Genomic DNA, 14,235 nt, shown 5'->3' with positions numbered 1-14,235 from the left:
CAAAGTGTAATTAATAACTTCACCATGCTCAAAGGGATATTCAAGTGCTGCTTTATTTGTTTGTACCCACCTACCAATAGGTGTCCTTCTTTTCGAGGCAACCTCCCTGGGCTTTGTGGTTGAATCTATGTTTGAAATTTACTGATCGACTGAGGGACCTTACAGATAATTGTATGTGTGGGGTACAGACATGAGGCAATCCTTCGACAATCATGTTAAACACTATTATTGCACATCGACTGCACATTTCAGAACATTTTTACTCCTGATCTTATTTCAACTTTACATAACAAAGGGGTTGAATGCTTACTGTCTCAAGACATTTCAGCTTTTCATTTTTTATTCATTTGTAAAGATTTCAAAAACATAATTCCACTTGGCGATTATGCTGTGTAGGCCAGTGACACACAAATCTAAATTTAAACCATTTAAGACTCAGGCTGTAACACAACAAAATGTGGAAAAAGTCAAGGGGTGTGAATAATTTCTGAAGGCACTGTACACTCGAGATCAACCAGGAGCGACCAAAACGTGCTCTGTGTTAATATGCTGACAAAAACACAAACGATTTGGACCTTTTCAAGTTGCCCATACAGGTATTGTCTTTGGTTTAGAGCCTCTTGAGCATCGCTGTGAGCATCCTTGTGTTTAGCCCATGATGCTTTCGTCCCTGGGAAGAATCTAGATGATGTCTGCATTATATAATCTATCCTCTACATCAATTGTAGTGTTGAAGGCAAAAGAAAAGTGTTAGTCATCGTAAAAACGAAAGCAAATGACTCCTCATCATCTATTGTGTGTCATCTTATAGCATAGTGGACCTTGCATAACTCTTCCACATTCATCTTAAAGGATGATTGTGTCCACAGTAAATGTTCAACTCTGCGGTTAGTGTTGTGACCAGGGAGGTAAAGTAATGGGTGATATTAGGCTACAGACTGTGAGGTATGTTATTGATCCTCCCTGTCCATGTGCACCAGTGACATGCAAGTCAGGGTTGGCAGGGTATGCAGTGCTTACCCAGCAATAATCAGATTTAAAAAAAAGCTGTTATGAAAAGCCAAATAAAAAACGTTGTTATATAGAAAAGTTTCTGTTATTTAATGTTTTTTTGAATCAAGGATTCTTGCGCTTTTCGCGTTTAAAATCTCAAATACTTCTATATTTAGTACTTCGTTTCAGATGTGATGGCCTATGGAGTTCCTTGGGAAACCCAACCGCCGAACAAATCCAACGATGGGATTTCAAAATAAATGATATTTAAAAAAAATATATATTTATTTCACCTTTATTTAACCAGGTAGGCTAGTTGAGAACAAGTTCTCATTTACAACTGCGACCTGGCCAAGATAAAGCATAGCAGTGTGAACAGACAGCAACACAGAGTTACACATGGAGTAAACAATAAACAAGTAGAACACAGTAGAAAAAAAGAAAAAAATATACATTGTGTGCAAAAGGCATGAGGAGGTAGGCGAATAATTACAATTTAGCAGATTAACACTGGAGTGATAAATGATCAGATGGTCATGTGCAGGTAGAGATACTGGTGTGCAAAAGAGCAGAAAAGTAAATGAATAAAAACAGTATGGGGATGAGGTAGATAAATTGGGTGGGCTATTTACTATGTACAGCTGCAGCGATCGGTTAGCTGCTCAGATAGCAGATGTTTAAAGTTGGTGAGGGAGATAAAAGTCTCCAACTTCAACGATTTTTGCAATTCGTTCCAGTCACAGGCAGCAGAGAACTGGAAGGAAAGGCGGCCAAATGAGGTGTTGGCTTTAGGGATGATCAGTGACATACACCTGCTGGAGCGCAGATGACCTGGAGCCAGTGGGTCTGGCGATGAATATGTAGCGAGGGCCAGCCGACTAGAGCATACAGGTCGCAGTGGTATAAGGTGCTTTAGTAACAAAGTGGATGGCACTGTGATAAACTGCATCCAGTTTGCTGAGTAGAGTATTGGAAGCCATTTTGTAGATGACATCGCCAAAGTCGAGGATCGGTAGGATAGTCAGTTTTACTAGGGTAAGTTTGGCAGCGTGAGTGAAGGAGGCTTTGTTGCGAAATAGAAAGCCGATTCTAGATTTGATTTTGGATTGGAGATGTTTGATATGAGTATGGGAGGAGAGTTTACAGTCTAGCCAGACACCTAGGTACTTATAGATGTCCACATATTCTAGGTCGGAACCATCCAGGGTGGTGATGCTAGTCGAGTGTGCGGGTGCAGGCAGCGAACGGTTGAAAAGCATGCATTTGGTTTTACTAGCGTTTAAGAGCAGTTGGAGGCCACGGAAGGAGTGTTGTATGGCATTGAAGCTTGTTTGGAGGTTAGATAGCACAGTGTCCAAGGAAGGGCCAGAAGTATACAGAATGGTGTCGTCTGCGTAGAGGTGGATCAGAGAATCGCCCGCAGCAAGAGCAACATCATTGATATATACAGAGAAAAGAGTTGGCCCGAGTCGGCACCCCCATAGAGACTGCCAGAGAACCGGACAACATGCCCTCCGATTTGACACACTGAACTCTGTCTGCAAAGTAGTTGGAGAACCAGGCAAGGCAGTCATTAGAAAAACCGAGGCTACTGAGTCTGCCGATAAGAATATGGTGATTGACAGAGTCGAAAGCCTTGGCCAGGTCGATGAAGACGGCTGCACAGTACTGTCTTTTATCGATGGCGGTTATGATATCGTTTAGTACCTTTAGCGTGGCTGAGGTGCACCCGTGACCGGCTCGGAAACCAGATTGCACAGTGGAGAAGGTACGGTGGGATTCGAGATGGTCAGTGATCTGTTTGTTGACTTGGCTTTCGAAGACCTTAGATAGGCAGGGCAGGATGGATATAGGTCTGTAACAGTTTGGGTCCAGGGTGTCTCCCCCTTTGAAGAGGGGGATGACCGCGGCAGCTTTCCAGTTCTTGGGGATCTCAGACGATATGAAAGAGAGGTTGAACAGGCTGGTAATAGGGGTTGCGACAAAGGTGGCGGATAGTTTCAGAAATAGAGGGTCCAGATTGTCAAGCCCAGCTGATTTGTACGGGTCCAGGTTTTGCAGCTCTTTCAGAACATCTGCTATCTGAATTTGGGTAAAGGAGAAGCTGGGGAGAATTGGGTGAGTAGCTGTGGGGGGGGGGGGGTGGAGCTGTTGGCCGAAGTTGGAGTAGCCAGGAGGAAGGCATGGCCAGCCGTTGAGAAATGCTTGTTGAAGTTTTTGATTATCATGGATTTATCGGTGGTGACCGTGTTACCTAGCCTCAGTGCAGTGGGCAGCTGGGAGGAGGTGCTCTTCTTCTCCATGGACTTTACAGTGTCCCAGAACTTTTTGGAGTTAGAGCTACAGGATGCAAATTTCTGCTTGAAAAAGCTGGCCTTTGCTTTCCTGACTGACTGCGTGTATTGGTTCCTGACTTCCCTGAACAGTTGCATATCGCGGGGACTATTCGATGCTATTGCAGTCCGCCACAGAATGTTTTTGTGCTGGTCGAGGGCAGTCAGGTCTGGAGTGAACCAGGGGCTATATCTGTTCTTAGTTCTGCATTTTTTGAACGGAGCATGCTTATCTAAGATGGTGAGGAAGTTACTTTTAAAGAATGACCAAGCATCCTCAACTGACAGGATGAGGTCAATATCCTTCCAGAATACCCGGGCCAGGTCGATTAGAAAGGCCTGCTCGCAGAAGTGGTTTAGGGAGTGTTTGACAGTGATTAGGGGTGGTCGTTTGACTGCGTACCCGTAGCGGATACAGGCAATGAGGCAGTGATCGCTGAGATCCTGATTGAAGACAGCGGAGGTGTATTTGGAGGGCCAGTTGGTCAGGATAACGTCTATGAGGGTGCCCTTGTTTACAGATTTAGGGTTGTACCTGGTGAGTTCCTTGATGATTTGTGTGAGATTGAGGGTATCTAGCTTAGATTGTAGGACTGCCGGGGTGTTAAGCATATCCTAGTTTAGGTCACCTAACAGAACAAACTCTGAAGCTAGATGGGGGGCGATCAATTCACAAATGGTGTCCAGGACACAGCTGGGAGCTGAGGGGGGGTTGGTAGCAGGCGGCAACAGTGAGAGACTTATTTCTGGAGAGATACATTTTTAGAATTAGAAGTTCGAACTGTTTGGGTATGGACCTGGAAAGTATGACATTACTTTGCAGGCTATCTCTGCAGTAGACTGCAACTCCTTCCCCTTTCGCAGTTCTATCTTGACGGAAAATGTTATAGTTAGGTATGGAAATCTCAGAATGTTTGGTGGCCTTCCTAAGCCAGGATTCAGACACAGCAAGGACATCAGGGTTGGCAGAGTGTGCTAAAGCAGTGAGTAAAACAAACTTAGGGAGGAGGCTTCTGATGTTGACATGCATGAAACCAAGGCTTTTTCGATCACAGAAGTCAACAAATGAGGGTGCCTGGGTACATGCAGTGCCTGGGTTTACCTCCACATCAACCCGCGGAACAGAGGAGGAGTAGAATGAGGGTGCGGCTAAAGGCTATCAAAACTGGTCGCCTAGAGCGTTGGGGACAAAGAATAAAAGGAGCAGATTTCTGGGCGTGGTAGAATATATTCAGGGCATAATGTGCAGACAGGGGTATGGTGGGGTGCGGGTACAGCGGAGGTAAGCCCAGGCACTGGGTGATGATAAGAGAGGTTGTATCTCTGGACATGCTGTTTGTAATGGGTGAGGTCACCGCATGTGTGGGAGGTGGGACAAAGGAGGTATCAGAGGTATGAAGAGTGGAACTAGGGAGTCCATTGTAAACTAAAACAATGATAACTAACCTGAACAACAGTATACAAGGCATATTGACATTTGACAGAGACATACAGCGAGGCATAAAGTAATCACAGGTGTTGATTGGGAGAGCTAGCTAAAACAACAGGTGAGAAAAAACAACAGCAGGTAAAATGGCGATGACTAGGCAGAGAGGGTCGGATTAACTACATACAGAGCCTGAGTTCGCGACTGGGGCCGACAGATAAAAAATAAACAGAATGGAGTACCGTGATTAATTAATGGACAGTCCAGTAGGCATCAGCTATGTAGCCAAGTGATCATAGTGTCCAGGGGGCAGCAGTAGATGGAACAGGGGAGCCCCACTACGCTAGCGACACAGCGTTTAAAGTTAGTAGTGTCTGCTCCGACGAAGGCCGGACGAAGGCACAGCGGATGGAGTATTCATCGGCAGACCAGTCGTGGTGGTGCGGCGGGGCGCCGTGTCGACAGAGGATTCAAGCCAGATGGCGAAATAGGTATTGTGGAATTTAGTTTGCTAGCCGGGAGATGTGCCTGGCTTACGGCTAACTGGTGCTAGCTTCGTGGCAGTGGTGTTAGCCACTATATCCAATCGGTAGCAGCGGTGATCCGGTGCCAAGGTCCAGAGTTTACAGCAAGGATCCGGTGGAGTTTTGGGCTCTAGCCGTGTATGAGTGGGGTTCGGGTGAACAGCTGAGTAGGCCGGGAGGTGGGCCTCAGGGAATAGCTTCGGTACTAGGTGCCACGGTGAGTGAAAGCTAGCTGTGAAGATCAGAAGTAGTGGTCCAGGGATTATGGCAGGAATCCAGCGTTGTTGTGGAGAGACAGTCCGATATTGGTAGACAAGCGATATTGGTAGACAGGCTAGTATTATCCAGGCTAAAAACAGGGCTGGTATCTGTGCAGAAGGTAAGAGCTGCTAGCAGTGGCTAACAATGACTAAATAGCTTGTAGCTAATTAGCTGGTTAGCTTCTGGAGATTCTTGAATGTGTTCTAAAATTGAAAATAATAGTGATTCCGTATCACATTGGGTGAGGCAGGTTACCGGAAGGTATAATTGCATAAAAAATTGAGAAGAGATTGGAAAGCTCATATCCTGAGCTAGCCATTACTTTGGCATCCTGTAATCCGAGCAATCAATTGATCCATTTAACACAAAGTAAAAATGTTATGATGAAATCGTTGGCTCTTAGATGGCCCAACTCTCTCCCAATTCGCCAGGGGATACAGTTACTATTAGAAGTTGTAACATTAGAATTATCGACAGCGAGAATGAATGGTGCTAGTCAAGGAACAAGGGGATAGGGGATAAGTGGTGAGGGGGTGAGAAGGGTGGTGTGGGCAGAACTTTGGAGCGAAAAGTGCAAGTCAATCTCAGAACAACAGCAAAGGACCTTGTGAAGATGCTGGAGGAAACAGGTACACAAGTATCTATTTTCATTACATACCAAGTTTACTCTTACAAAATCATTTTTGATCAGTATGATCAGTTCTCTGTATGTATTTCTTATATTTATTTTCCTTTTTGAAGTGCAGCCCATGTGTACATGTTATATAACTGCATATTTGAATTGAAATTGATATTGGACCTGTAACCAAAAAAAAAATGAAATAAAGGTTAATCATTCCTTTCTTTCCATCCATTCGAATGCATTAAAATCCTTGACGCATGCAGCCTTTCCTGACTCCAGTCACTGTTAACGGCAGGGTCGGTATAGGCGTCGCTGCTTTGCCTATCTTGAAGTAGCTTGAGCCGATTTCATATTTTGTGCATGTGTATTGACTAAACATGTTGTGTGGCTACCGCCTGGGGGAAGGTCCACATGATTAAGGCGTATCCTCCTAAATTGGGGCTCGCATCCCTTGGACCGAATAAAGCCAGCTAGCCAGCAAAAACAACCCGACAAATGGACACCACTATACTCCACCCCAAACAACTCTCCAAGTTGGAACTATCATGCAAGGAGCTGTTTGGAGGGCTCGAAGAATGGAAGGTCAACCACAATGAAAGTCAAGACCAGACAGCGGCATCACACAGCATACAAGATGTGACTTTATTCATGACAGGCAAGGTAACCACCATCTATCTCCCTCACTGCCAGCCGTCAGGCAGGCAAACAGCCAGCACTGGACTGTCCGCCCGTCCAAAATGTCACCACCAATCAACACTCTCTACTCAGACTTGGGGCACAAGTCTATTTTTGATTTACATTTGGTTGAGTTGTCAACTAACACGAATGCAACGTGAAAATCAACAAAAGACGTCACCATGACATTGGATATAGGTTAAAAGTTGGATGAAAAAAAGACAAAATTCTGTAACGTGAACATTCTGTTAGAACCTTATTATATGTGTGTGTAATAATAGTTCACATAATAATATTATTATGTGTGTGTGTTTGCGCGCCACGCATTGGAAGAATTGTAAATTCGTTGTGAGTGGCTATGGCGTTTGCGTTGCAAATTATTTGGATTAAATTAGTGCCACATCAGTCGTAACTGTGGATGCTACATTGGTTCTATGGCTGAGCTGAGTTTAGCAGTGTGTCATTTTGTCAGATGATATGAGATATATGCCGCTATCAGAGGTTATCACTTGTTTATCTTGGCTACATTGGTGTTTACATTTGGTGAACGTTTATTTGTGAGCTTTGATAATAGCCGGTGCTTATCCAGTCAACGACCTCACCTCATGTCACTGATTTGCACAGCTTCTCATTGCTCTGCTGACTGTTGCACACATCTGCACCACAATAAATTCTATTCACCGCAAGACAAATAGCCTGCAATGTATTGGTTTTGTATTGGGGTTTTTTTCACTCTCTCGTGCTTTTCAACCAACAACAAGACTGAGGGGAGTGCTGCTTCAAACATGTCAACTATATATTTAATCACTAAGAGCTCTATATATATATATATCTATACACCACAGTTCCATATGAAAATGATTTGATTGTTTTAAAAAAACAAAAGGATATTATATTAGCTGTGCAGTATGTGTGAAGCAAGGGGAGATGAAAGAGATGATGGAGTGTAATGGAACAAGCTGTGGGCGTCCAAACCTGTGGGTGCTCTGTAATGTAATGGTTAACACCACGGATTCAGTGCGCTTCTGAAGTCTTGTGAGCTGCTAGAGTGGCCCTGCCTGCCCGTACACTCACTGCTCGGGCTCGGGGCTCTGTATGTGGGTAGTGCACTCGTGTTGGGTGATATAAGAACTAAACATGGAGTCATTTGAAGATGGAGGAGCGATGAAACCTCGATGAAAATGTGCAGCATGGTCTGATGATGTGCAAGGCCTGAGGCGGTATCTGTGGACCATCCACTGCAATGGGGGGGGGGGGGGGGGGTGAAGGGAACCCATGGAGAGGACATGGATATTTCGTGCCGATGCTTCATTGCTATGCCCAGTGATAAAAGCAGCATCGCGCTCATTGATTAGCTTGCATAAGAGCCTTCTCCTGACATTCAAACTAACATCCATACTTAAGAGGAACACTTGGACCCCGCGGTAGTTCTTTATTTCTCTGTCTCCTCTTGGTCTTCCTCTGCGAGGCAAGGTGAGGGGGAGCAGGGAGGGAGGGAGCCCGCTGGCCATGCACACACACAGGATGAATAATGCAGAGATACTCCGGTTCAGCTCGTTCCGTCGGGGGGCTGGATACCTGGCGCTTCATCAACCTGTTGCCGTAGAGCAAAGGCCTTGGAGCTGCTGAAGGCTGGAGCATCCTCCACTGCACCAGTACGGTAGAGCTGTAGGGAGGCTCAGGCTGATTGGAAATCCAGCAGAGTGTGACAGAATTAGGGAGGTTTGGTTTTCTGTTCAAAGAACGCACCTGCAACTTGCATGTAAGGATTTCTTCACAAGCTGTCATTTTAAACAGTGACCTAAGCCTGAAGAGGAGAGGCTGGTGAGAAAAGCAAGTCCACAGGGGGGGTGTGGACAGGTCTGGTGCAGCAACACTAACCTCAGTACTATAAATAAAATTCAGGATATGTCACAGGAGCCGAGCCAATCAAAGACGTGAACATCAAGTTAAAGAATGTTAAAAACAGTAGGTACTGCCTTCGATTGTGTTCCAGTTTGTCAATCGATAGTCAACTGGACAGTTGGAGAGTGAGACTTGTGGCTCTATCGCCATGGTGAGAACTATACATCTGGGAGTGAAGGAGATCCGTTGTCGATGTCTGTGCCCCGAGTGGCAGTGAGGTTGACAACTACTGTCCAAACGACATTCATTTTAAATTCAGCAAGTCAATACGATGAAAATATCCTCATGATGTTAGCCTAATGTCATTCATAAAATGATCAAATCAGTAATAATATGAGAAAAAACACTAGCGTTATAGGGACCTATCATATACATCAGAATGTGCAGCTTCAATGGCCATTAGTTGGAAAGCTGAGCAAAAGACAGACGTGTTTGTACTTTGACTCAGAGTCTGAGAGAGGCAACAACACTAGGCAACAACACTAGGCAACAACATGTAAACCTCCACAATAGGGAGCCAGTGCAGAAGTCTAGCAATCAGTTCTCTCTCTGTGTGTGTGTTTGTGTCTCCTCAGGCAGATGTGCACCAACACTGACTGTGCTGTTAATACTGAAGCAGACACAGAAAACACATCCACTTAGAGGAAATGCTAATTGGAGGGAAGGTGACTGTTTACTACAGCCCAGACGTGATGAGAGAGAGAGAGAGAGAGAGAGAGAGAGAGAGAGAGAGAGAGAGATGGAATCCACCAGCAGCACTGTGAGAAATTGTAATCTCCCACTTGACTACATGTGACTCGTCCACACTCCCTACACCTGGGATGTTGTGTCTCCTAGCCCATCAACTGTGTGAGAGACACAAAGCTGCTATTTAGCCAGATTATATCCTCTGTGCTGTCAACAAAGACTCTAATTATTATTACCACAATGCTAATACACCTCCTCAGACAGACATGAGTTATTCTAAACACTCCTTTCTCTAATCGTCACCCACCGTTGGGTTCATTTGACATCCACAAACCCAGAACTCTGTGTGGTGCATCCAACCCCGACAGCGAATTATGACAGAGGATTGTTTCTTGGTAACACTAAAGCCTGAACATTTGATTCCTCCCGCACCACCTACCGTATTCACAATGAGGGACTAATTACAGTACGCGGCATAATCATTGGGTTTTTAACACGCGTCTTGTTTTGAGGGTAGGATTCAAAGTGGGTCTCAGGTGCGGAACCACAGGTGTGACTTCAAAGCGCACCCAAGGCACACAGATGGATGGAGGGAGACTGCAGCATTGGATCGTACAATTTGCGTGACACAACCCTGAAGCACATTGCTGTTATGTCTCTTTTGACGGGTAACAGACGTGGATATTTTAGTTTTAGTCTGCTCCTCTTTCTGACCTGTTCTCCGTGCTAAGTGTGAGGGCGTGCGTGCATGACTGCACTTCCTGTGGAATCATCCAGAAGATACCATGGCTTACGTGCATTGCGATCATTAAAGCCGAATTTAGACATCGTCCTAACAATACACAGGAAGGAATTGGGTACACAAAAATCTGAGAAAATAAACCATATGAAGATATATATATATATATATATATATATATATATATTATATTTTACACATAGATTAATTATGTTTTATTGTCACATCAGCTAGGTACTGTCAAATGTGTTGTTTTGCCTGGTCAGCCATAGCAGTACCGCACCCCTGGAGAAAATGAGGGTTAAGTGCCTTGCTCAAGGGCACGTCGGCAGATTTGTCCCTTTGTTTCCTCGGGTATTCAAACCAGCAACCATTCGGTGACCGTCCCAACACTCTCATTGCTAGGCTACTAGCCGCCCTAAAATACACAGCGATGATTCATACATTCACAATTCTACATCTGTTCTGAGAACTTTGAATATCCTGCACTGAAGGAAGAGATTAGGGGAAGAAAAATACATGATGTGGGATTGTTTTTTTTTTTCAGTGCTGCGCAGCGATATTAGATTGGGGCTTGCTAAGGGCACACTACCACACCTCCTAGTTTGGTTATGTGCATTAGAAATGAGGAACACAGCTCTTCTGCCTGCCCCTCTGTGTATATCTTCCATCTGTCCATAAATCTACGCGGTGTCTCGGTGGCCTTGAACAAATCATAACAAGCAGGTCCAATCGCTGTGTCACAGGCCAGCACTCTGTTGAATTGCGTTTCTGTCCATTTAAAAGGGGGAGGACAAGCCATGTTAAAGTTCTTGGGAGGGACCGTGTCCCTGTTGAAATAAGCACAATGTGCCGAAGCCTGGCTGAACGCTTGCTTCAAAACCCCTCAACACATTGTGCTGTTTTTACAGTGAGTGGGATTCCTGTCTGTGGTAGGAAAGGCTTACTGGTAAATGAGTATAGATGACGCCCCTTTACTGTATATCTCAGCAATTATGTGATGTATCAATAAAACAGGGGCTGATGATTTCCACAGAGATACACACTCCATTTAAACTAGAATTGCACCCCCCGTTGCAGATGAGTGTTTTCCGCATGAATTGGGCATTTAGTTCAAACACAGCTGACTTATCTCCTGCAGACTAAATATGTACAACTGTGCCATCGTCTCCAGTGTGTCAGAGAGAGAACGGCACACACAAATCCCACCGTCCACCCTGGAGTCCGGCTCCTACTTAGTTTGATTATGGAGGTGCAATGTTTACGTTGAAAAGATAATGGCAAACTTACCTGATGCAGATTTTCGACATGGTCTTTTTCTTTGCGTTTCCCCCCCCCCACCAGTCTGGTAACTCCTAGGTTGTAATAGTGATTGGGTGGTCCTGTTAGAATCAGTATATCCATCCTTACACTCCTCCCCACTGTGGGGGAAAAGAACAAGAGCAAAGCTGATTATCCAAGAGGTTCTCTCTGGCATCCAGTGTTCAGGTAAGAGGCAGAGAAATGACTGGGTATCTTCTCTCTGTGTAAGTAGGAGTGTCTGGGGTGTTCTACCTCTGCTCTGCTATCCTGTGCTGCGTCTCTCCCCTCACAGCTTGCCGCGCGCCACTCTCTCCCCTCTGATTGGTGGGGCAGCAGGGCCGGGGGCTCGCCGTGCATTTGCTACGGTTGTCATGGTGTCGAACGGAGTGTAGTCACGGTGGCGGCGGCGGGTGCCCTTCTCCAACCCCTCTCTGTCTCTCGCTGCGTTGTCAACACTGCCAGCTCCTCTGCTCTTCACATCACACTCTCTGCTTTGGCTCTTTGCATTCTCTCTCTCTCTCTCCTTTCTGCACCCTCCCTCCATCTCTCCCTCCCACCCTCCTCCCAATCTCCCCTCATTTATCTCCAGCACCAGCCTTCTCTCCCCATGCACCCATTCTTCTCAAGTATCTACCTGTTTCGTCGCTGTTGATGTCAGCCCTTCCTCCCCTGCCCCCCAAATTGCAGGTGCTATTTTGTCATCCGAGGCTAATCAAGGATCAAGGGATTTGACATGGCCTACCCCTCCCCACCCGTTATCACCAACCCTGCAGAGTTACACTGCTGCAGTCTCCCGTTCTCATGCATAATCAATACACGAACCTGTCTGGAGTTGTAGTGTACCTTGAGTTGCAACTAACCACATTTTGTTACCCGAATCATGTTAATTGAAAGGAGGCCCCACGTGTTCTGGTGACTCTCCACATGGATCCAGTCCCATTGCGGGGGTGAATGGAGCACCCTTGGAATGACAACAGGAGAGAGGATATGTGCCAGCGATGTGCTCAGCCTCATGGGAAACAAGAGTGACGTGCGGGGAGCGGGGGTTAGCATTGATTCACTGTGGTGTTCATTTTCCCCAGTCAGATGACGTTACCTGTACAGGGATGGCTGGCTTGTGGCACTGCAGATGAAGCACACGGGAGACAAGGGGCTCTAGAAATGCTTTGGCACGCACACTCAAGCACACACACACACACACACACACACACACACACACACACACACACACACACACACACACACACACTTGCTAGAAACAATAACAGGCCAATTTAGATTCAGTATCTCACTGACATACCATTATCAGTTTCTGCTGTTTAAATACATTATCTGTCTTTAATAAGAATGCAAATGTGCTGCCAGCGGGGATTCTTCAACATGAAAAGATTGCATTGCTGCCGTTCAACGAAAAGTAATCATTTTGTCGCTCTTTGAAGGACTCCATCCTAAACCCCTGATTGATTACCCATATTAACAATTATCATCGAATATCCATCACACTTGGGGATTATTCGGTAGCATAAATATATATCTCTGGTTCATCTGCAATCCAGCCAACCACACCCAGTCAAGAGTGATTAATTGAATTACTTGATGAATTAGACAATCCTGTAATTAGAAATGGGAGATGTGGGTTAGTCCTCAAAACAAGATTCAGCCTGGCCTGTGGCTGAGTTGTCTTCCCCATGGTGCCGTTTCCTCATTAATACCTCTGCGTCTCGACGGCTTGTGGGTCTGGACATTCATAATGTATGGGTCTGTTCTCTAATTTATTCCTGTAGAAATAAATCCCGCATGATGTGGCTTTTCCATGGCTTTCGTTGTTTGTCTGACGCAGGAAAGACTTGTTTCGGTAAACAAAGAGATTTAAACGACAGACGCATTAACATCAATAACCCTTGTATCTTTTGCTTCTTCAATGCTGTCAACTCCGACTTATTATTAGATTATTAGTTTGACTGTTTTTTTTTTTTTTTTAAAGACAGGGATCTAGGGAGGAGGACAAAAAGAGTGAAGAGAGAGAAAAGGAAAAGAGACCCGAGCTCTTCTCAATTGTAAGAGGGTGGAGACACGAGATGCTAACACAGTGTGGCATACTGCGACAAATGGCTATGCTGTCATGGGTACACAGAAGCTTTCCTGCATTCTCTCTAGTCTACGCTGGTTTAGAGTGGTTTGTACACGAGTATCTGAAAATGTTAAGCAGCTTCTGGCAGAGAGCAAAGCACACACACACGGATTTTAGGAGGATGAGATGAGAGCTCTATCCCAACCTCCCCCCCAGTCACTATTTTGATTGATCAATTATCTTCTTATGCCGGACAAATGTCTATGGTGATTGTGAGCTATCATGGCTAAGTCTGATTAGAAAGTATTGGGTTTGTGTGCTGTATCCACGCGTGAGCATGCAATGACAGACTTTTAGATAACCATTGTACAATGAACTATACCACAAGAGAGAATAGCATATATATGACATCAGCAGTGTGATGTAACTACAGTGGCTTGCGAAAGTATTCACCCCCCTTGGCATTTTTCCTATTTTGTTGCCTTACAACCTGGAATTAAAATTGATTTTTTTTTGGGGGGGGGGGGGGGGGGGTTGTGTCATTTGATTTACACAACATGCCTACCACTTTGAAGATGCAAAATATTTTATATTTTTTATTGTGGAACAAACAAGAAATAAGACAAAAACACAGAAAATTTGAGCGTGCATAACTATTCACCCCCCCCCCCCCCCCCCCCCCCAAAGTCAATACTTT

General features: G+C 45.1%; 1 protein-coding gene across 1 annotated transcript in view; it reads right to left on the bottom strand.

Moving 5' to 3' along the window:
• The window catches only part of LOC110534166 (short transient receptor potential channel 5), a 36,001-nt gene extending 24,039 nt beyond the window's left edge, over positions 1-11,962 (bottom strand). Inside the window, exon 1 of the mRNA XM_021618872.3 lies at positions 11,456-11,962. The gene's annotated coding sequence lies outside the window, so the exon portion shown is untranslated. The remainder of the gene's footprint in view (positions 1-11,455) is intronic.
• Between the last annotated feature and the right edge of the window lie 2,273 nt (positions 11,963-14,235).

Source organism: Oncorhynchus mykiss, chromosome 10, assembly GCF_057628025.1.
Source record: "Oncorhynchus mykiss isolate SJ-2025 chromosome 10, ASM5762802v1, whole genome shotgun sequence".
Lineage (NCBI taxonomy): Eukaryota > Metazoa > Chordata > Actinopteri > Salmoniformes > Salmonidae > Oncorhynchus > Oncorhynchus mykiss.
Note: the sequence above shows the minus strand (reverse complement) of the source record. Positions and strands in the feature narration are given on the sequence as shown.